The sequence below is a fragment of the Rutidosis leptorrhynchoides genome, chromosome 2 (genome assembly GCF_046630445.1).
Source record: "Rutidosis leptorrhynchoides isolate AG116_Rl617_1_P2 chromosome 2, CSIRO_AGI_Rlap_v1, whole genome shotgun sequence".
NCBI classification, from domain to species: Eukaryota; Viridiplantae; Streptophyta; class Magnoliopsida; order Asterales; family Asteraceae; genus Rutidosis; species Rutidosis leptorrhynchoides.
Window position 1 is genome coordinate 322,930,148 of NC_092334.1, and position 24,470 is coordinate 322,954,617.

Here is a 24,470-nt window from a genome sequence, read left to right on the forward strand (position 1 = left end):
CTTAACTTAATGAGATAAAGTAAATTTTTGTTTTTAAATTCACACAACTTAAATATAAAATTCAAAATTTATATTAAAAATTCACACCAAACTTAAAATTGAAATGCATAAAATTAAAAATTTATATTTTAAAAATTAAAAATTCACACCAAATTTAATTTAAAAATTTACAAATTCATACCAAACTTATATTAATTTTTTTTCAAATATTTACAATTTTAAATATATATTTTTTTTACAAAGTTTACAATATTAATAAAGGGTTCAAATATTAATTTTAAAAACATGATAAAAATAAAATTAAAAATCTTTTTGTCTTTTTATCCCACTTTAATCAATCAAATATTATCAAAAATATGCGCCCCTCTTTTCGGTAAAGTAATTTCGGTTCCAAAACCTAATTTAACTCATGACGAATTTTTGAAATATTTTGGGTTGATTGATTAAATATATTTATACCTCAAGAATAAACGTTAAATTTCGCAGTGATGTAATAAATTTTTGAATGATATCAATAATTTCGGTCGCCAAACCTAATTTTATTCAATACCAATTTAATACTTTTTAGCGAACAAATTAGCGTTTATTATCAAAAGGTTAAAAATAAAAATAAAAATAAAAACTGTACAGACATACCTGTGAAATAGATTTCTTAGTTATATGATCTATCCCATTCATAAGATAGTCGGTTTAATTGGTTTTCCATGGCTACATAGGCGTAACCTCGAGCATTCAGTGTCTTTTCTTCTAAACATATGAACGGTCCGTCTCTGCATAAAGTAACAAATTCGGTATTTGAATAGGTTTGATTATTTGAACATTTACCTCCATGTGACCATTTTCCGCATTTGTGACATCGTTCTAGGTGTCGTGCTCTTCTTTTCGCTGCGGATTTTGATTTTCCTTTACCAAATTGTAACTTATTATCTTCGCATCTGGATTCTTTTCTAACTCCGTCCATCCTTTCTCTGATTACTGATACTAATTCACTCGGTAATATGTCATTATTTCTTTTAGTGATCAAAGCGTGTAGCATTAGACCATGGTTTAGTTCACAGGCAGTCTTCATTTCGTAAAAACCTAAAAAAAATAAAAATTCAGAATGGGGGGAGAAGACTAGTTCTTTAGGGTCTGCTAGGGAAAGACCATTCGGGTTCCATTTTCGAGATTTACACGAAAACAGACAATCTAACTCTAACAGAAATACATATTATCCTTTAAAGACTTGATTCTCCCCACACTTAGTTAGCTGTGGTGTCGAAATTATGATTAACTTCGTTGTCGACTTCCATCGGACCATGTATGTAATGTTTAACTCTATGACCATTAACTTTAAATTCAATCCCATTTGAATTTATCAATTCTATCGTTCCGTATGGGAAAACTCTTTTGACTATGAATGGTCCAGACCATCTTGATTTCAATTTTCCTGGAAATAGCTTGAATCGTGAATTGAAAAGAAGAACTCTGTCTCCTTTTTTAAATTCTTTTGAACTTTTGATTCTTTTATCATGCCATTTCTTCGTTCTTTCTTTATAGATTAACGAATTTTCGTATGCTTCATGTCTTAATTCTTCTAATTCGTTTAGTTGACTTAATCGTAGACGCCCGGCTTCATGTAAATCAAGATTACATGTCTTCAAAGCCCAAAATGCTTTGTGTTCAATTTCTACTGGAAGATGACATGCTTTTCCATAAACAAGTCTAAAAGGTGTGGTTCCAATTGGAGTTTTGTAGGCTGTTCTAAAAGCCCAGAGTGCATCATCCAATTTAATGGACCATTTCTTCGGATTTGATCCTACGGTTTTCTCTAAAATACGTTTTAAAACTCGGTTGGTATTTTCAACTTGTCCACTTATTTGTGGATGATATGCGGTGGAGATTTTATGAGTTACTCCATATCTTTTAAGAACTTTCTCAAGTTGATTATTACAGAAATGAGTACCCCGATCACTTATTAAAGCTTTCGGTGTTCCAAACCTTGCAAAAAGACGTTTTAAAAAGTTGACTACAACTCGTGCATCGTTAGTTGGGAGAGCTTGTGCTTCCGCCCATTTAGATACATAATCAATGGCTACGAGTATATATAGATTATTATGAGATTTTGGAAATGGACCCATAAAGTCAATACCCCAAATGTCAAATACTTCACATACTTGGATGACATTTTGTGGCATTTCATCACGTTGACTTATTTTTCCGGCCCTTTGACATGCATCACAGGATTTGCAAAGAAGGTGTGCGTCTTTGTAAATTGTAGGCCAATAGAATCCAGCATCATAAACTTTTCTTGCTGTTAGTTGTGGCCCATAATGCCCTCCTGTTGGTCCTATGTGACAATGGTTTAAAATTTTACTAGCTTCATCTCCAAATACACATCGGCGTATTATTCCATCGGGACAACTTTTAAACAGGTGTGGATCTTCCCAGAAATAGTGTTTTATATCACTGAAGAATTTCTTTCGTCTTTGGTACGATAATCCTTTTTCAAGGAATCCACAAACTAAGTAGTTTGCATAGTCTGCAAACCATGGGATTTCTTTATAATCTATTTTCAATAGATATTCATCAGGAAAGTTGTCTTGTATGGCTAATTCATTTAGAACTTCTAATTCGGGATTTTCAAGACGAGAAAGATGATCAGCGGCGAGATTTTCTGCTCCTCTTTTATCTCGGATTTCAATATCAAACTCTTGTAAGAGTAAGATCCAATGGATTAATCTTGGTTTAGCATCTTGTTTTGAAAATAGGTATCTAAGAGCAGAATGGTCGGTATAGACCACCGTTTTTGCTAGAACGAGATATGATCGAAATTTGTCAAAAGCAAAGACAATAGCAAGAAGTTCTTTTTCAGTAGTTGTATAGTTCGTTTGTGCTCCTTGTAATGTCTTACTAGCATAATATATAGGTTGAAATCGTTTTTCAATCCTTTGTCCTAAAACGGCTCCCATTGCAAAATCACTTGCATCGCACATTAGTTCAAATGGTAGATTCCAATTTGGTGTTATCATGATCGGCGCATTAGTGAGTTTCTCTTTAAGAATATTAAAAGATTTGATACACTCATCTAAAAAGATGAATGGCGCATCCTTTTCTAGGAGTTTATTCATAGGAGTGGCAATTTTAGAAAAATCTTTTATGAAACGTCGGTAAAAACCGGCATGCCCTAGAAAACTCCTAACTCCTCTAACATTGGTGGGATGTGGAAGTTTAGCAATTACATCTACTTTAGCTCTATCCACTTCAATTCCTTCTTTTGAAATTTTATGTCCAAGAACGATGCCTTCTTTAACCATGAAATGGCATTTCTCCCAATTAAGTACTAGATTTGATTTTTCGCATCTAATTAGCATTCGTTCCAGATTAACTAGACATGATTTAAATGTATCACCGAAGACTGAAAAGTCATCCATGAATACTTCCATCCATTCTTCTATCATGTCGTGAAAAATCGCCATCATACACCTTTGAAAGGTTGCAGGGGCGTTACAAAGTCCAAATGGCATGCGTTTGTAAGCAAAAGTACCATAAGGGCACGTGAATGTGGTTTTCTCTTGATCTTCGGGTGCTATTGGAATTTGAAAATATCCGGAAAATCCATCTAGAAAACAATAGTAGCTATTTCCGGCTAATCTTTCCAACATTTGATCAATGAAAGGTAAGGGAAAGTGATCTTTTCTGGTGGCGTCATTTAATTTTCTATAATCAATACATACACGCCATCCTGTTACAGTCCTAGTAGGAATAAGCTCATTTTTCTCATTTGTAATGACAGTCATGCCACCCTTCTTAGGCACGCATTGAACTGGGCTTACCCATGGACTATCAGAGATTGGATAAATTAAACCTGCATCTAGAAGTTTAATAATCTCTTTCTTAACTACATCTTGCATATAAGGATTTAGTCTTCGTTGGCATTGCACATACGTTTTATGACCTTCTTCCATAAGGATTTTATGTGTGCAATACGAAGGACTTATTCCTTTAATATCATGAATCTTCCATGCAATGGCTGGTTTATGAGCTTTCAACACAGAAATGAGTTGTGATTTCTCATTTTCAGTAAGAGAAGACGATATTATTACATGTAATTCAGATTCACCATGTAAATAAGCGTATTCCAAATGGTTTGGAAGTGGCTTTAACTCTAATTTCGGAGGTTCTTCTATCGATGATTTGTATCGATATCTGTCTTCTTCTTTTAGCATTTAAATTTCTTCTGTTGTTGGTTCATATCCATTAGCTATAAGTGTAGCTAACATTTCAGCTTCATCAATTGGTTCATTACCTTCTCCTAAAGAACATTCTCCTGTTCCTTGTAATTCTGGAAATTCTTCTAATAATTCTGCATGTGCATCTATAGTTTGAATATAATAACATGTATCATCTGCAGATTGTGGTTGTTGCATTGCTCTATCAACTGAAAAGGTAACACTCTCATCCTCTATACTTAGGGTCAGTTTCTTACCGAACACGTCTATCATTGCTTTAGCCGTGTTTAAGAATGGTCTTCCTAATATGAGAGGAACTTGAGAATCTTCTTCCATGTCCAAAACAACAAAATCTACTGGAAATACTAAAGTACCAACTTTAACTAGCATGTTCTCCATTATCCCTCTAGGATATTTTATTGATCTATCGGCTAGTTGTATGCTTATTCTGGTTGGTTTCAATTCTCCAAGGTCTAGTTTAGCGTATAGTGAATACGGCATTAAATTTATACTAGCACCTAAGTCTGCCAATGCTTCTATTGAACTAAGACTACCCAGAAAACATGGAATTGTGAAACTTCCTGGATCAGATAGTTTTTCTGGTATTTTATTCAACAGCACTGCTGAACAATTAGCATTCATAGTAACAGCCGAGAGTTCTTCCATTTTCTTTCTATTTGAGATTAGATCTTTCAAGAATTTAGCATATCTAGGCATTCCTGAAATCACATCAATGAAAGGAAGATTTACATTTATCTGTTTAAACATATCCAAGAATTTGGATTGCTCGGCTTCAAGTTTCTCTTTCTTCATTTTACTCGGGTAAGGAAGTGGTGGTTGGTATGTTTTAACATAAGGTTTATCCTTAACTGTGTTATCTTCATTAACCTTTTCAACTACCGGTTCTTTTTCCTTATCTTGATCAGGTTGTGGTTCTTGTGGAGTAGGAATAGCTTCATCAGAAGTTACAGGTATTTCAGGTGGTTTAAGTGTTGTACCACTTCTTGTGGTAATGGCTTTAGCTGTTTCATTTCGGGGGTTAGCATTTGTATCGCTCGGTAAACTTCCCGGTTTTCTTTCACCTATTAACCTTGCTAGGTTACTTACTTCTTGTTCTAGATTTGGAATAGAAGCTTGTTGATTTCTAAATTCTTGAGCATTTTGTTCATTGGTTTGTTTCTGAGATGTGAAAAACTGCGTTTGAGTTTCAACTAGCTTCGTCATCATATCTTCTAAATTCGGCTTTTTATCATCGGTTTGTTGTGGTGGTTTGTTTTGAAAATTAGGTCTTTGCTGGTTGTAAGTATTATTGGATATTTGTTGATTGCTAGGACCTTGTTGGTTGTTGTATGGAATATTTCGGTTATAATTCTGGTTTTGATTGTAAATCGGTCTTGGCGGTTGATAATTATTCTGATAATTATTTCCAGGCCTTTGGTTTATGTATGAAATATTCTCTCTTTGTTCCATTGTTAATTCAATACTGAGACAATCTTTTGTCAAATGTGGTCCTCCACACTGCTCACAACTAATTCGTATTGAGTGAATATCTTTAGTCATCTTTTCCATTCGTCTCTCCACAGCATCTATCTTTGCGGAAATGGAATCTAAGTCATGGCTAGAATCGGCTCTAGCTGCTTTAGATGATCTAATGATATCTTTTTCTTGGTGCCACTCATGTGAGTGGGAAGCAGTGTTATCAATAATTTTGTAAGCATCAGTTTCGGTTTTCTTCATAATAGAACCACCAGCTGCTATATCTATGTCTTTCCTTGTAGTGATGTCGCATCCTTGGTAGAATATTTGTACTATTTGACAGGTGTCTAAACCATGTTGCGGACATCCTCTTAATAACTTTCCATATCTTGTCCACGCCTCATATAGAGTTTCATTTGGCTTCTGTGTGAACGTAACAATTTCTGCTTGAAGTCTTACGGCTTTAGATGCAGGAAAGAATTGTTTAAGAAATTTGTCAACTAAAACGTCCCATGTATCGATCGCCCCTTCAGGTAACGATTCCAACCAATCTTTGGCTTCTCCCTTTAAAGTCCAGGGAAATAACATGAGATATATGTAGTGACCCGAACTTTTCCATGTTTATATATATTAATTGAGATTGATGTTTACATGATTAAATGTTTCCAACATGTTAAGCTGAAAGGATCCGAAACTAATCATCCGGACGTTGTCCATATTGATTACAAACGAATTACAATAGTTGATAACATTGCGAGGTACTTGCCCTCTATATGATACATCTTACAAACGTTGCATTTATTCTTAAAAGGCAATCTATAGTTACATCCATAATTGACATATTCGCCTGACATTTCATAATATTCAAATGACCTAAACTGCCATTTACTTAATAATAGTCTCTATGAACTTCAATGAATCGAATGCAACGCCTTATGATATAAGTCCTTAATGGCCTCAAGTAGTATCCTTAGTACGAGATAATGCACAGCGGAAGACTTAATTCATACCTGAGAATAACATGCTTTAAAATGTCAACATAAAGTTGGTGAGATATAGGTTTAATGTCGACAGCGATATAAATATAGACCACAAGATTTCATATATAAACATTTTAATAAAAATATTCTAAGTGGTTGAGCACTTGGTAACCATACTTAACAATTAATCACGTCGCATATTCCCTTTAATATGAAATCTTACTACACTGTACCAAGTGTAGTCACGAAACGAAGTACTGTGCAACCGTTGAATACTGGTCGTCCAGTCCGGTTGGGGTTGTCAGGCCCGATAGATCTATCAACAGGATTCGCGTTTACAATACCGCTGTAAATATTAGTTACCAAGCTACAGGGAAGTATGCCAGTGGTACAACTCAACGTAGAATATATTTTTCAGTTACTTGTGTCCATAACGTAAAACATAAAATACATGTATTCTCATCCCGAAATATTTAGAGTTTAAAAGTGGGACTATATACTCACTTTCGTCTTGAAGATATATATAATTTGACTTGGTCTCCGGTTGATATCACGAACCTATCCATATATAATATATCAATACCTTTTCTTTTTAAACAAACGTCACATATATATACTTGTTATACTTTTAATACTTTGAATAATTCCTTAGTCCGTAGTTAGCAGCTCGTTGTTAGTAATTCAATTTTAATGGTTCATTTTTAGATGTTTAATATACCCGCAATGAAATAAATAAAACCCCCAACGAAATAAATAAAACCCCATCGTATATGTATTGGTCGAGATTAATCTTAACCCACGGTACCGGTGTTGTCAAATGACGTGTTGCGTACATAAAGTACCGGTGTTGTCAAATGACGTGTTGCGTACAAACATGGGATCTTATGATTAATCTTCTCGTGTTGTTTACGGGTGATCCTGAACCATATAAAATTGAATTATAAGTACATATATATAAAATATCATGTTATCTTAGAAATATGTGATTTATTTAATTTTTCCCAATTAATCCCGAAGTTAAACAAGTCTAGGATAACCAATTTTGTTTCGGTCATAGTTTCTTTGTTACAAATCCGTTTTCGTTGATTCAACTTGCCATCTCCTTGGATCGAGTCCCTCTTTAAGACTATGAACTGAAAATACCTTGGTTTGTATTCAAAATCACACGGCATAGGTGAAACTTTAGTGAAACTTATGAAGTTAAACATTTTTGTTACAAAAAAAATAACACTTAATGACCATTTTTCTAAAAATACTTATACTTTGAATTAAATCATGAAATTTTTATGTGTTATCATATTCATAGTAAAAATTATTTTTCCAGAAAATAAACCTCCAATTCAAAGTTTAAAATGGTTTTTAATTATCCAACCCAAAACAGTCCCCGGTTGCACTCTGACGTCGTAAAAACAGTTTTTAAGATATTCTTTGAAAAACCAAGTTATACCTTGTTAAGTTAGCATATATTTAAGTTATATTACAGGTCTTGAAGTATTTTAAAAGTTAAGTTAGAAGGATCTATTTAGTTTGCAAACAAGTTTGAAAACTTTCAAACTATGTTCTTGTTGTTAAAATTGTATACCACAAAATATGATAGCTATATATATATATGAATCGAATAAGGTTATGAACATAGATACTACCTCAAGTTCCTTGGACAGGTTGCTGTAAAAGAGGAGTAAAAAGCTAGAACCAAAAGGGTGATGGAATTGGATGAAAGATTGGAAGTAAGTTTGTGTTCTTGGAAGGATTTCTTGAAGTGTTTTTGTATGGTTTTCTTATAGTGTTTAAGTAAGGTTTTTGAAGCTAAATGATGGGGAAAATGCTTGGAGATGATCAAGTATGAAGTTAAGAGTATTTTGAGAGAGAAATGGAAGTGTAAGTATGAGAAAATGGGGTGAAGAAATGGTGTGCATGCATAAAAACGTTTTTAGGTTATAAAGGAAAAAAAAATACCTAACTTTGTTTTCTTGCTAAATAATTCATGCTACTTGACAAATGGTTGGTTCCACATGTTTCTTAATCATTTAAGGCTGCTAAGGAGCAGATTTTTATTAGTATATACCAATAGTAAATACATCTAGAAGCTGCGTATGATACGGGTACATATACCCTAGGTATACGTATAGAAATCTTTGAGAAAACGGAACGAGGATTCAAATATAGCTATCTTTTGTAAATATACTTATATTGTTTTATGTATTTAAGTCTTTAAAAGTGATTAAATACATTACTTATACGATATATGTATAAACATTATAGGTCATAAGTATTTAAGTCAAATAACGTTACGTATGGTTATCGTTTTGAAAACTTAAGTTAGTAGTTTCAAAATATACTTATAACTTATTGTTATTAATACAAAATGAGATATTAAAACATTCTTAGATCATGTTAAATATGTATATATACATATATATACACAAACGTATAATTATCATATATTGTATAGTTCGTGATATCATCGGTCAAACTAGACGGTCAAACGTTGTGTAAAACTCTTTTCGAAAACATAAGTCTCAACAATTTGGATTGCTTATCATGTTGGTAAGGTTTAATTTATGTAAATATTAATCTTATGAGTATAGAACGATCGAAAAAGTGCGGGTCAACTTTAGGGTTTTTGCTTATCGTGTCGGAACCATATAGAGATTAGAGTTTAAATTTGGTCGGAAATTTCCGGGTCGTTACAGTACCCACCCGTTAAAGAAATTTCGTCCTCGAAATTTGGTAGAGGTTGTCATAAATAACAATAGGAATGTTTTCATGACGAATATGAGGTAATAATTAAATTTTATCATTATTGAAAGATTTAGATAAAACGATTCGGTTATGTGAGACGCACGAGCGAAGCTATCACAAAAGAGTGAAATGAGTAAATATAGAATTGTTGTAACCGATGACGTGATTATGATCGATTTCCGGGATTTAAGGGTTTTAAAGAAAATCTTATGTAATAAGATTTAGTTTTGCGGCGATCAGGATCTTCTTTGATTTAACGCGGCAATCTGTTTTGATTTCTTTGTCGAATATTTCACTATAAATTTACCTCCTTCCCTTTCTTTCTTCCCACATCTTCTATTCTTTCTCTTTAGTTCCTACTTTAAGACATTCGCTAATATGCTCCATCCCATTCTAATCCTTGTTATATTTCTAACTTTCATATCTTTCATTCTTCTTTTTCATCTATCACCAGAAGAATCTGTTCTCTTTTATCCTTTCCTTGGAATTATAATGTTTTTAATTCTCCCGTGCCTTTACGTTGCAATACGTATTGATATGCACGGTTTGTAGTTTCGGGGTTGTTGTTAGGTTTTATACCTTCCCTTATATTTCGATGTTCCTACTCCCGTCCCTTAAAATCATTATCATCCACAGTTAATGCTCTCTCTTATTTGCTGTGGTTTATGTTCCTATTTCTATTATGAGGTTTTGTCCCTTCGTTTCTTCTTCCCGTCCTCGAGCCAAGCGAACAATGGTCCGAAATTCGTAGGTAGGAAATTTGGAATGAACCTAGCTATTGGTTTTAGAATGAAATTGTAATGACACGATCTTGATTCGTTAAATTACTCGAATATTCCGTAAAAATAGAACTATCAAGGTGATACGTTCTAATATGTTTGGAGACTTGATAGAATGTAAGATCCGTGTAACATGGCACATGATGACGGTACTGTGAATCATCACATTCCATTAGAAACTTAACATGACTTACTGTAATATAATAAAGTTGATCAAGTTTCATTATATTATACTAATTCATGCATCAGTTCCCAACACTACTTCAAATCATTTATATTTTAATCTCGGAGGTTTCAGAATTTAGAAATTAACACAGTTTCTTTTATATTGTAACGCAGATGTTACGGAGAGATAAATGATCGCAGATAGGAATAGTTGTAAAAATATCTCCAGAAATATGAAAAATATGTATAACGAATGATATGAAGATATCTTATAATATCTAAGATAAGATGATGATGAAAAATATCATCCGGGCAAGGTTTTGAATAAAGAGTAGGGTTCTTACTGACGGTTTCAGGAGGTACGGAATCGTTTGTATTCTTTGAGAGCAGGTTCAGTCCCTGTGATTTATCCACAGCCTCTTTCATACTTTGCTTCATCCGTTTTCTAGTTCCAAACTTTTTTTTTTTTTTTCAGCTTTACCACCTTACTATTCTTTGTCATCAAACTTTTGACCGTTAAAGTCGTTTACAGTTTTTGCTGCTTCGTTAGCATTTCAAGAACTATTTCATAGTCCCGGGTGTTTTTCAGAAACTTCACGTTCAGATTATGAAATTCTTAGGGATAGACATTATAGATATGATGGAAGAAGTTCCGCGAGATTTTCAAAATAATGATTGTTGATTTCGCCAAAAGGATAACGATCTGCTGGTGCACCTGTTGATGTTGTCGAGGGATATAAAAGGTTTTCCGGTAATGACGGCGAAAGGACAAGGTATAAATATCATGATTATAATAGAAATAATCTCACTGAAAAGTCGAAGTGGAGCTGTGACAAAATTAGCTTCTTGAAAAGGAATTGTAGGGTTGTTCTTGCTAATAAATGGCAAAGGATTCAATACGTTATGTGTTAAATTATGAATTTGGGTTCGAGAGTTCTTCAGGTGTATAACTGTATGTATAAATCTTCATTCCGTAGGCGAGGTGCGGCGGGTTCAACTTCTCGGTCGAGGTGTTTTCAGGAATCATGAAAGGATTTGAATGCGAATTGTAATCGTCAAGTTACGAATGAGGTTTAAGATAAAATCAAGTGGCAAGCTTGAAGAATTGTTTTGCTTCATATGTTACAATCAACATTTTAATTCATTTTAATTGTCCAGAGTTAGCAGGAACAGTTAGCGTGGAATCCTTAATTGATTTTTAATTAGTTAAATCGTGTGTTTCTAACAAATTTTTTTTTTTATTTTGTCCAATGTTTTCTTCTTTATGCCACTTGTTGGATTCTGGTAGGTCAAAATCCGAATATGAAATTTGATTGAAAATGGTTATTCTGGGGTGAGCGGATACGAATATCGGTGGTTGTAAGTAAGATAATAGATAACCGTTGAATCAGATTCAAGAATGTACAATATAACTTATTAATGTGAATTCTAAATATTCCTCGGGTACTACCCACCCGTTAAAATATTTTCATCATTAATAGTTTGTACGAAGGAATTTTTAATTACTATCTTTATGAAAATATACTTGCATATATATTTTCTTCAGAGATAATCATAGATTTAATGAGTCAATAAGATATTAAACTCATTTGATTTATCGTTAATTCTAGATTACATAATCTCTAAGACTTTAGAAATTACATAATCGTCATACGATACGTAAAGCGAAGATAATCGATGTAGAACGATATATAGAACGAAGATCATACTCGAAGTACAGATATTGAGTCGTGTGATGTTGATATTCGAGATACAGATTGTGATGTTGAGATTTAAGGCGCGGTTGTGTTTGGGGTGATAAAGGTACTGTCGGCGTTGACGATGGTAGTACGGATTATGCTGCTGGTGCTGCTGTTGGTGTTTGTAACCTTCGCACCATATTCTCCAAAACCACTACCCGAGCACGGAGTTCGTTGACTTCTTCTATTATACCGGGATGATTGACGGTTGGAACGAGCGAATGAACAAGATTTGAAATATGGGATAGTATGTAATCATGACGAGATACTCTAGAAATGAGCGAGAAAATGGTGTTTCGAATAGGTTCGCCGGTAAGTACTTCAGGTTCATCGTTAAGAGGACAATTTGGTGGATGGAATGGATCACCTTCTTCTTGCTTCCAGAAATTTAGTATATTACGAACCCATCCCCAATTCATCCAGAATAGATGATGGGAAATTGGTTGATCCATTCCGGTAACGCTGTTCTCGGAGCTCGAATGGAAATCCATATCGGCGAAGCTATCGAAGTCGGAGGAATTTGAGCTGGATGAAGAATCCATCTTGTATGGTCGGAGAAATGAATTTTTGGTTTGGAATAGATTATAGGAGTTGGGTTTGGTACTCTTCAATACATAATTTACATATGTATATATAATATCAAAATCCCATGAATTACGGAGAATCTTTGAAATACGTCAGGCAATGTCTATAGTAACAGATACGCTAGGATATGAATTTTGTCTATACATTATCGATGCACTAAATGCAGTAAGACGTGTCTAGACTTAAGAATGATAAGCAGGCAGTTCCCTAAGGATGATAAGCAGATGATTTCCGACTAGGATTGATAAGCAAAACTTTTGACAGGCAGACACGGTCAAAGTCCAGACTCACTTAATGTATCCTAACAACTACTAGTTAGACACACTAATGCAAGGCCTGGTTCGCTAAGACCAACGCTCTGATACCAACTGAAAGGATCCGAAACTAATCATCCGGACGTTGTCCATATTGATTACAAACGAATTACAATAGTTGATAACATTGCGAGGTACTTGCCCTCTATATGATACATCTTACAAACGTTGCATTTATTCTTAAAAGGCAATCTATAGTTACATCCATAATTGACATATTCGCCTGACATTTCATAATATTCAAATGACCTAAACCGCCATTTACTTAATAATAGTCTCTATGAACTTCAATGAATCGAATGCAACGCCTTATGATATAAGTCCTTAATGGCCTCAAGTAGTATCCTTAGTACGAGATAATGCACAGCGGAAGACTTAATTCATACCTGAGAATAACATGCTTTAAAATGTCAACATAAAGTTGGTGAGATATAGGTTTAATGTCGACAGCGATATAAATATAGACCACAAGATTTCATATATAAACATTTTAATAAAAATATTCTAAGTGGTTGAGCACTTGGTAACCATACTTAACAATTAATCACGTCGCATATTCCCTTTAATATGAAATCTTACTACACTGTACCAAGTGTAGTCACGAAACGAAGTACTGTGCAACCGTTGAATACTGGTCGTCCAGTCCGGTTGGGGTTGTCAGGCCCGATAGATCTATCAACAGGATTCGCGTTTACAATACCGCTGTAAATATTAGTTACCAAGCTACAGGGAAGTATGCCAGTGGTACAACTCAACGTAGAATATATTTTTCAGTTACTTGTGTCCATAACGTAAAACATAAAATACATGTATTCTCATCCCGAAATATTTAGAGTTTAAAAGTGGGACTATATACTCACTTTCGTCTTGAAGATATATATAATTTGACTTGGTCTCCGGTTGATATCACGAACCTATCCATATATAATATATCAATACCTTTTCTTTTTAAACAAACGTCACATATATATACTTGTTATACTTTTAATACTTTGAATAATTCCTTAGTCCGTAGTTAGCAGCTCGTTGTTAGTAATTCAATTTTAATGGTTCATTTTTAGATGTTTAATATACCCGCAATGAAATAAATAAAACCCCCAACGAAATAAATAAAACCCCATCGTATATGTATTGGTCGAGATTAATCTTAACCCACGGTACCGGTGTTGTCAAATGACGTGTTGCGTACATAAAGTACCGGTGTTGTCAAATGACGTGTTGCGTACAAACATGGGATCTTATGATTAATCTTCTCGTGTTGTTTACGGGTGATCCTGAACCATATAAAATTGAATTATAAGTACATATATATAAAATATCATGTTATCTTAGAAATATGTGATTTATTTAATTTTTCCCAATTAATCCCGAAGTTAAACAAGTCTAGGATAACCAATTTTGTTTCGGTCATAGTTTCTTTGTTACAAATCCGTTTTCGTTGATTCAACTTGCCATCTCCTTGGATCGAGTCCCTCTTTAAGACTATGAACTGAAAATACCTTGGTTTGTATTCAAAATCACACGGCATAGGTGAAACTTTAGTGAAACTTATGAAGTTAAACATTTTTGTTACAAAAAAAATAACACTTAATGACCATTTTTCTAAAAATACTTATACTTTGAATTAAATCATGAAATTTTTATGTGTTATCATATTCATAGTAAAAATTATTTTTCCAGAAAATAAACCTCCAATTCAAAGTTTAAAATGGTTTTTAATTATCCAACCCAAAACAGTCCCCGGTTGCACTCCGACGTCGTAAAAACAGTTTTTAAGATATTCTTTGAAAAACCAAGTTATACCTTGTTAAGTTAGCATATATTTAAGTTATATTACAGGTCTTGAAGTATTTTAAAAGTTAAGTTAGAAGGATCTATTTAGTTTGCAAACAAGTTTGAAAACTTTCAAACTATGTTCTTGTTGTTAAAATTGTATACCACAAAATATGATAGCTATATATATATGAATCGAATAAGGTTATGAACATAGATACTACCTCAAGTTCCTTGGACAAGGTTTCTGTAAAAGAGGAGTAAAAAGCTAGAACCAAAAGGGTGATGGAATTGGATGAAAGATTGGAAGTAAGTTTGTGTTCTTGGAAGGATTTCTTGAAGTGTTTTTGTATGGTTTTCTTATAGTGTTTAAGTAAGGTTTTTGAAGCTAAATGATGGGGAAAATGCTTGGAGATGATCAAGTATGAAGTTAAGAGTATTTTGAGAGAGAAATGGAAGTGTAAGTATGAGAAAATGGGGTGAAGAAATGGTGTGCATGCATAAAAACGTTTTTAGGTTATAAAGGAAAAAAAAATACCTAACTTTGTTTTCTTGCTAAATAATTCATGCTACTTGACAAATGGTTGGTTCCACATGTTTCTTAATCATTTAAGGCTGCTAAGGAGCAGATTTTTATTGGTATATACCAATAGTAAATACATCTAGAAGCTGCGTATGCTACGGGTACATATACCCTAGGTATACGTATAGAAATCTTTGAGAAAACGGAACGAGGATTCAAATATAGCTATCTTTTGTAAATATACTTATATTGTTTTATGTATTTAAGTCTTTAAAAGTGATTAAATACATTACTTATACGATATATGTATAAACATTATAGGTCATAAGTATTTAAGTCAAATAACGTTACGTATGGTTATCGTTTTGAAAACTTAAGTTAGTAGTTTCAAAATATACTTATAACTTATTGTTATTAATACAAAATGAGATATTAAAACATTCTTAGATCATGTTAAATATGTATATATACATATATATACACAAACGTATAATTATCATATATTGTATAGTTCGTGATATCATCGGTCAAACTAGACGGTCAAACGTTGTGTAAAACTCTTTTTGAAAACATAAGTCTCAACAATTTGGATTGCTTATCATGTTGGTAAGGTTTAATTTATGTAAATATTAATCTTATGAGTATAGAACGATCGAAAAAGTGCGGGTCAACTTTAGGGTTTTTGCTTATCGTGTCGGAACCATATAGAGATTAGAGTTTAAATTTGGTAGGAAATTTCCGGGTCGTTACATAAGCAATCAAACTTGTTAAGACTTGATTAATTGAAATATGTTTCATATAGACAATTGACCACCCAAGTTGATCGGTGATTCACGAATGTTAAAACTTGTAAAAACTATATGATGACATATATATGGATATATATATATAGTTAACATGATACTATGATAAGAAAACATATCATAAAGTATATTAACAATGAACTACATATGTAAAAACAAGACTACTAACTTAATGATTTTTAAACGAGACATATATGTAACGATTATCGTTGTAAAGACATTTAATGTATATATATCATATTAAGAGATATTCATACATGATAATATCATGATAATATAATAATTTAAAATCTCATTTGATATTATAAACATTGGGTTAACAACATTTAACAAGATCGTTAACCTAAAGGTTTCAAAACAACACTTACATGTAACGACTAACGATGACTTAACGACTCAGTTAAAATGTATATACATGTAGTGTTTTAATATGTATTTATACAATTTTGAAAGACTTCAATACACTTATCAAAATACTTCTACTTAACAAAAATGCTTACAATTACATCCTCGTTCAGTTTCATCAACAATTCTACTCGTATGCACCCGTATTCGTACTCGTACAATACACAGCTTTTAGATGTATGTACTATTGGTATATACACTCCAATGATCAGCTCTTAGCAGCCCATGTGAGTCACCTAACACATGTGGGAACCATCATTTGGCAACTAGCATGAAATATCTCATAAAATTACAAAAATATGAGTAATCATTCATGACTTATTTACATGAAAACAAAATTACATATCCTTTATATCTAATCCATACACCAACGACCAAAAACACCTACAAACACTTTCATTCTTCAATTTTCTTCATCTAATTGATCTCTCTCAAGTTCTATCTTCAAGTTCTAAGTGTTCTTCATAAATTCCAAAAGTTCTAGTTTCATAAAATCAAGAATACTTTCAAGTTTGCTAGCTCACTTCCAATCTTGTAAGGTGATCATCCAACCTCAAGAAATCTTTGTTTCTTACAGTAGGTTATCATTCTAATACAAGGTAATAATCATATTCAAACTTTGGTTCAATTTCTATAACTATAACAATCTTATTTCAAGTGATGATCTTACTTGAACTTGTTTTCGTGTCATGATTCTGCTTCAAGAACTTCGAGCCATCCAAGGATCCATTGAAGCTAGATCCATTTTTCTCTTTTCCAGTAGGTTTATCCAAGGAAATTAAGGTAGTAATGATGTTCTTAACATCATTCGATTCATACATATAAAGCTATCTTATTCGAAGTTTTAAACTTGTAATCACTAGAACATAGTTTAGTTAATTCTAAACTTGTTCGCAAACAAAAGTTAATCCTTCTAACTTGACTTTTAAAATCAACTAAACACATGTTCTATATCTATATGATATGCTAACTTAATGATTTAAAACCTGGAAACACGAAAAACACCGTAAAACCGGATTTACGCCGTCGTAGTAACACCGCGGGCTGTTTTGGGTTAGTTAATTAATAACTATGATAAACTTTGATTTAAAAGTTGTTATTCTGAGAAAATGATTTTTATTATGAACATGAAACTATATCCAAAAATTATGGTTAAACTCAAAGTGGAAGTGTGTTTTCTAAAATGGTCATCTAGACGTCGTTCTTTCGACTGAAATGACTACCTTTACAAAAACGACTTGTAACTTATTTTTCCGACTATAAACCTATACTTTTCTGTTTAGATTCATAAAATAGAGTTCAATATGAAACCATAGCAATTTGATTCACTCAAAACGGATTTAAAATGAAGAAGTTATGGGTAAAACAAGATTGGATAATTTTTCTCATTTTAGCTACGTGAAAATTGGTAACAAATCTATTCCAACCATAACTTAATCAACTTGTATTGTATATTATGTAATCTTGAGATACCATAGACACGTATACAATGTTTCGACCTATCATGTCGACACATCTATATATATTTCGGAACAACCATAGACACTCTATATGTGAATGTTGGAGTTAGCTATACAGGGTTGAGGTTGATTCCAAAATATATATAGTTTGAGTTATGATCAATACTGAGATACGTATACACTGGGTCGTGGATTGATTCAAGATAATATTTATCGATTTATTTCTGTACATCTAACTGTGGACAACTAGTTGTAGGTTACTAACGAGGACAGCTGACTTAATAAACTTAAAACATCAAAATATATTAAAAGTGTTGTAAATATATTTTGAACATACTTTGATATATATGTATATATTGTTATAGGTTCGTGAATCAACCAGTGGCCAAGTCTTACTTCCCGACGAAGTAAAAATCTGTGAAAGTGAGTTATAGTCCCACTTTTAAAATCTAATATTTTTGGGATGAGAATACATGCAGGTTTTATAAATGATTTACAAAATAGACACAAGTACGTGAAACTACATTCTATGGTTGAATTATCGAAATCGAATATGCCCCTTTTTATTAAGTCTGGTAATCTAAGAATTAGGGAACAGACACCCTAATTGACGCGAATCCTAAAGATAGATCTATTGGGCCTAACAAACCCCATCCAAAGTACCGGATGCTTTAGTACTTCGAAATTTATATCATATCCGAAGGGTGTCCCGGAATGATGGGGATATTCTTATATATGCATCTTTTTATTGTCGGTTACCAGGTGTTCACCATATGAATGATTTTTATCTCTATGTATGGGATGTGTATTGAAATATGAAATCTTGTGGTCTATTGTTACGATTTGATATATATAGGTTAAACCTATAACTCACCAACATTTTTGTTGACGTTTTAAGCATGTTTATTCTCAGGTGATTATTAAGAGCTTCCGCTATCGCATACTTAAATAAGGACGAGATTTGGAGTCCATGCTTGTATGATATTGTGTAAAAACTGCATTCAAGAAACTTATTTTGTTGTAACATATTTGTATTGTAAACCATTATGTAATGGTCGTGTGTAAACAGGATATTTTAGATTATCATTATTTGTTAATCTACGTAAAGCTTTTTAAACCTTTATTGATGAAATAAAGGTTATGGTTTGTTTTAAAATGAATGCAGTCTTTGAAAAACGTCTCATATAGAGGTCAAAACCTCGCAACGAAATCAATTAATATGGAACGTTTTTAATCAATAAGAACGGGACATTTCAGTTGGTATCCGAGCGTTGGTCTTAGAGAACCAGAAAATTTGCATTAGTGTGTCTTATCGAGTTTGTTAGGATGCATTAGTGAGTCTGGACTTCGACCGTGTTTTCTTTAAAAATGATTGCTTAACATTTTTGTTGGAAACTATATATTTTTAACATATGAATATTATGTGATATATTAATCTCTTAACGTGTTTGATATTATGTGATAGATGTCTACCTTTAGAACAAGTCCCATTGACTCACCTAATAATAATGAAGAGTCAAATGTAAATTGGAATGATTTGTGGACTGATTCACAAGTTCCCGAAGAGGAACCGGAAGAAGAGTCGGAACCGGAAGAAGAATCGGAACCGGAAGAAGAATCGGAACCGGATGAAGAAATAGAACCGGTGGGGGAAATAATAAAACGGTTAAGTAAAAGAAAATCCTCAACCAACCGACCAAAGTTAATTATGGTCAATGGTGTTTCCGCCAAGGAAGCAAAATATTGGGAGGATTACCAATTCTCCGATGAATCGGATTCCGACGAGAATTCCGATGATGTTATAGAAATTACCCCAACTGAATTTAAAAAGGCAAAAGAAAATAATAAGGGAAAGGGCATAAAAATAGAGAAATCTAATTCCAACCCCGATGAACTTTATATGTATTGTCAACCCCCGAAGTCCTTAAGTTGTAACAATGACCCGGGAACCTCTAAACCACCAGGTTTTTCTAAACCAATGTGGACAACGACGGCTCGTATTAGGGGAACATCATATATCTCTAGAAACTTGGCAAAACGAACCAAAACCGAAGAAGAAGAAACGAGCGAGTCGGAATAAGATAGTTGTATTCGTGTGGTGTAATATATGGAATATAGTGTTCTTATGCTTTATGATATATGTAAAAATTGCTTGTATTAATAAGTATTTTTTTTTATGAATCTAACTCTTGTCTATTTTACAGTTTAAAAACACAAAATGGATAGACAACCCAATATTTTAAGAGACCTACCCGGAGACATGATTGATGAAATCTTGTCTAGAGTCGGCCAGAATTCTTCGGCACAACTATTTAAGGCGAGATCAGTTTGTAAGACATTCGAAGAACGTTCCAAGAATGTCTTGGTTTATAAGAGACTTTCGTTTGAAAGATGGGGGATATCACATTGGGAAACCCATAAGTTACGATGTGTTTACTTTGACGCATATATTGCGGGGAACCCAAATGCTATTTTACGCAACGGGTTAAGAAATTATTTTGACTCAATATATCCGAATATTGGACTTCGTGATTTAGAAAAAGCGGCTAACATGCAACATAAAGAAGCATGTTATGCTTACGGATTAGTAATGTTCGCTTCTCACCAAAGTGAGAACAAGAACATCGGGCTACAACTATTAAACAAAACGTTTCCACAAGTGACGGAGTCGGTAATTGGGGTAAGAAATGAGGTTTTTAGATTATTACGGGACTGTTGGACATTACGTAACCCTCGTCCCTTTGATGACATTACAACACGCTGTCTTATCAACGGCCATAACGGTTATGTTGCACAAGACCAAGGATGGGAAGTAGTCCTAGTAAAACCAGAATGCATGACTTGTTTCTGGACGTATGAATTACGTGTCTTTATTGTCTTTGCTGAACGACTTGTGTACTAGCTAGAATTGTCTTCACAACTATCTTGTATCAAAGTTATTGTGTGCTATATTTCATGCTTTATGTAAAATAAGCGGTATTGTAAGTTTGTAAAATATTGTATAAAAGTTTGAACGCGAAATATTATTATAATCAGTTTTTCATATAGAATTGTAGTAGTTGAATTGTATATTAGCTACTAAGTATGAACTTAACGGGTAGGTACTACCCGAATTTAAACTTATAAAACGCTAATATGAAGAAAAAGCTTTTATAAATGAGTTCATATTATGCTACGAAATACTATTAACTACTCTTAATATTCTGTATGATTAACGTGTTCCATTTGACTATTTTGAAGGAAATGGCACCGACTACTCGACACACCGTGAATATGAATGAAGAGGAATTCCGTACTTTTCTAGCTTCAAACATAGCCGCAGTACAGGCTGCGCTACATACCAAAAATAACCTTGGATCTAGCAGTACAGGAAATCGTGTAGGATGCACCTACAAAGAATTCACTGCCTGCAAACCTTTAGAATTTGATGGAACCGAAGGACCGATCGGATTGAAACGGTGGACCGAGAAGGTTGAATCGGTGTTTGCCATAAGTAAGTGTACTGAAGAGGACAAAGTGAAGTACGCTACGCATACCTTCACAGGTTCTGCGTTAACATGGTGGAATACCTATCTAGAGCAAGTGGGACAAGATGATGCGTACGCACTACCGTGGTCAGCATTCAAGCACTTGATGAACGAGAAGTACCGTCCCAGAACCGAGGTCAATAAGCTCAAGACAGAACTTAGAGGGTTACGAACCCAAGGATTTGATATTACCACGTACGAAAGACGATTCACAGAATTGTGCCTATTGTGTCCGGGAGCATTCGAAGATGAGGAAGAGAAGATCGACGCGTTTGTGAAAGGATTACCGGAAAGAATCCAAGAAGATATAAGTTCACACGAGCCCGCCTCCATACAACAGGCATGTAGAATGGCTCACAAACTAGTGAACCAGATTGAAGAAAGAATTAAAGAACAGACTGCTGAAGAGGCCAATGTGAAGCAAGTCAAAAGAAAGTGGGAGGAAAACGGTGATAAGAATCACCAATACAACAACAACAGCAATTACAACAATAATCGCAACAATTATCCCAACAATCGCAACATCAATCGCAACTACAACAAACGGCCCAACAACAACAACAACAACAACAACAACAGCAACTACAACAATCATCCCAACAACAATAATAACCGCAACAACAACAACAATCAGAAGCAACTATGCCAAAGGTGTGAAAAGAATCACTCGGGGTTCTGCACCAAATTTTGCAACAAGTGTAAAAGAAATGGTCATAGCGCGGCGAAGTGTGAGGTCTACGGACCAGGGGTTAATAGAACGAAAGGAACAAATGGTGTCGGAACGAGTAATGGCGGAGCAAGTAGTGTCGGAGCAAGTTATGCCAATGTAGTTTGTTATAAATGTGGAAAACCAGGCCACATTATTAGAAATTGCCCGAACCAGGAGAACACGAATGGACAAGGCCGTGGAAGAGTTTTCAATATTAATGCGGTAGAGGCACAGGAAGACCCGGAGCTTGTTACGGGTACGTTTCTTATTGACAATAAATCTGCTTACGTTTTATTTGATTCGGGTGCGGATAGAAGCTATATGAGTAGAGATTTTTGTGCTAAATTAAGTTGTCCATTGACGCCTTTGGATAGTAAATTTTTACTCGAATTAGCAAATGGTAAATTAATTTCAGCAGATAATATATGTCGGAATCGAGAAATTAAACTGGTTAGCGAAACATTTAAGATTGATTTGATACCAGTAGAGTTAGGGAGTTTTGATGTGATAATCGGTATGGACTGGTTGAAAGAAGTGAAAGCGGAGATCGTTTGTTACAAAAATGCAATTCGCATTATACGAGAAAAAGGAAAACCCTTAATGGTGTACGGAGAAAAGGGCAACACGAAGCTACATATTATTAGTAATTTAAAGGCACAAAAACTAATAAGAAAAGGTTGCTATGCTGTTCTAGCACACGTCGAGAAAGTACAAACCGAAGAAAAGAGCATCAATGATGTTCCCATTGCAAAAGAATTTCCCAATGTATTTCCGAAAGAATTACCGGGATTACCCCCACATCGATCCGTTGAATTTCAAATAGATCTTGTACCAGGAGCTGCACCAATAGCTCGTGCTCCTTACAGACTCGCACCCAGCGAGATGAAAGAACTGCAAAGCCAATTACAAGAACTTTTAGAGCGTGGTTTCATTCGACCAAGCACATCACCGTGGGGAGCTCCTGTTTTGTTTGTCAAGAAGAAAGATGGTACATTCAGGTTGTGTATCGACTACCGAGAGTTGAACAAACTTACCATCAAGAACCGCTACCCACTACCGAGAATCGACGACTTATTTGATCAACTACAAGGCTCGTCTGTTTATTCAAAGATTGACTTACGTTCCGGGTATCATCAAATGCGGGTGAAAGAAGATGATATTCCAAAGACTGCTTTCAGAACACGTTACGGTCATTACGAGTTTATGGTCATGCCGTTTGGTTTAACTAATGCACCAGCTGTGTTCATGGACCTTATGAACCGAGTGTGTGGACCATACCTTGACAAGTTTGTCATTGTTTTCATTGATGACATACTTATTTACTCAAAGAATGACCAAGAACACGGTGAACATTTGAGAAAGGTGTTAGAAGTATTGAGGAAGGAAGAATTGTACGCTAAGTTTTCAAAGTGTGCATTTTGGTTGGAAGAAGTTCAATTCCTCGGTCACATAGTGAACAAAGAAGGTATTAAGGTGGATCCGGCAAAGATAGAAACTGTTGAAAAGTGGGAAACCCCGAAAACTCCGAAACACATACGCCAGTTTTTAGGACTAGCTGGTTACTACAGAAGGTTCATCCAAGACTTTTCCAGAATAGCAAAACCCTTGACTGCATTAACGCATAAAGGGAAGAAATTTGAATGGAATGATGAACAAGAGAAAGCGTTTCAGTTATTGAAGAAAAAGCTAACTACGGCACCTATATTGTCATTGCCTGAAGGAAATGATGATTTTGTGATTTTTTGTGACGCATCAAAGCAAGGTCTCGGTTGTGTATTAATGCAACGAACGAAGGTGATTGCTTATGCGTCTAGACAATTGAAGATTCACGAACAAAATTATACGACGCATGATTTGGAATTAGGCGCGGTTGTTTTTGCATTAAAGACTTGGAGGCACTACTTATATGGGGTCAAAAGTATTATATATACCGATCACAAAAGTCTTCAACACATATTTAATCAAAAACAACTGAATATGAGGCAGCGTAGGTGGATTGAATTATTGAATGATTACGATTTTGAGATTCGTTACCACCCGGGGAAGGCAAATGTGGTAGCCGATGCCTTGAGCAGGAAGGATAGAGAACCCATTCGAGTAAAATCTATGAATATAATGATTCATAATAACATTACTACTCAAATAAAGGAGGCGCAACAAGGAGTTTTAAAAGAGGGAAATTTAAAGGATGAAATACCCAAAGGATCGGAGAAGCATCTTAATATTCGGGAAGACGGAACCCGGTATAGGGCTGAAAGGATTTGGGTACCAAAATTTGG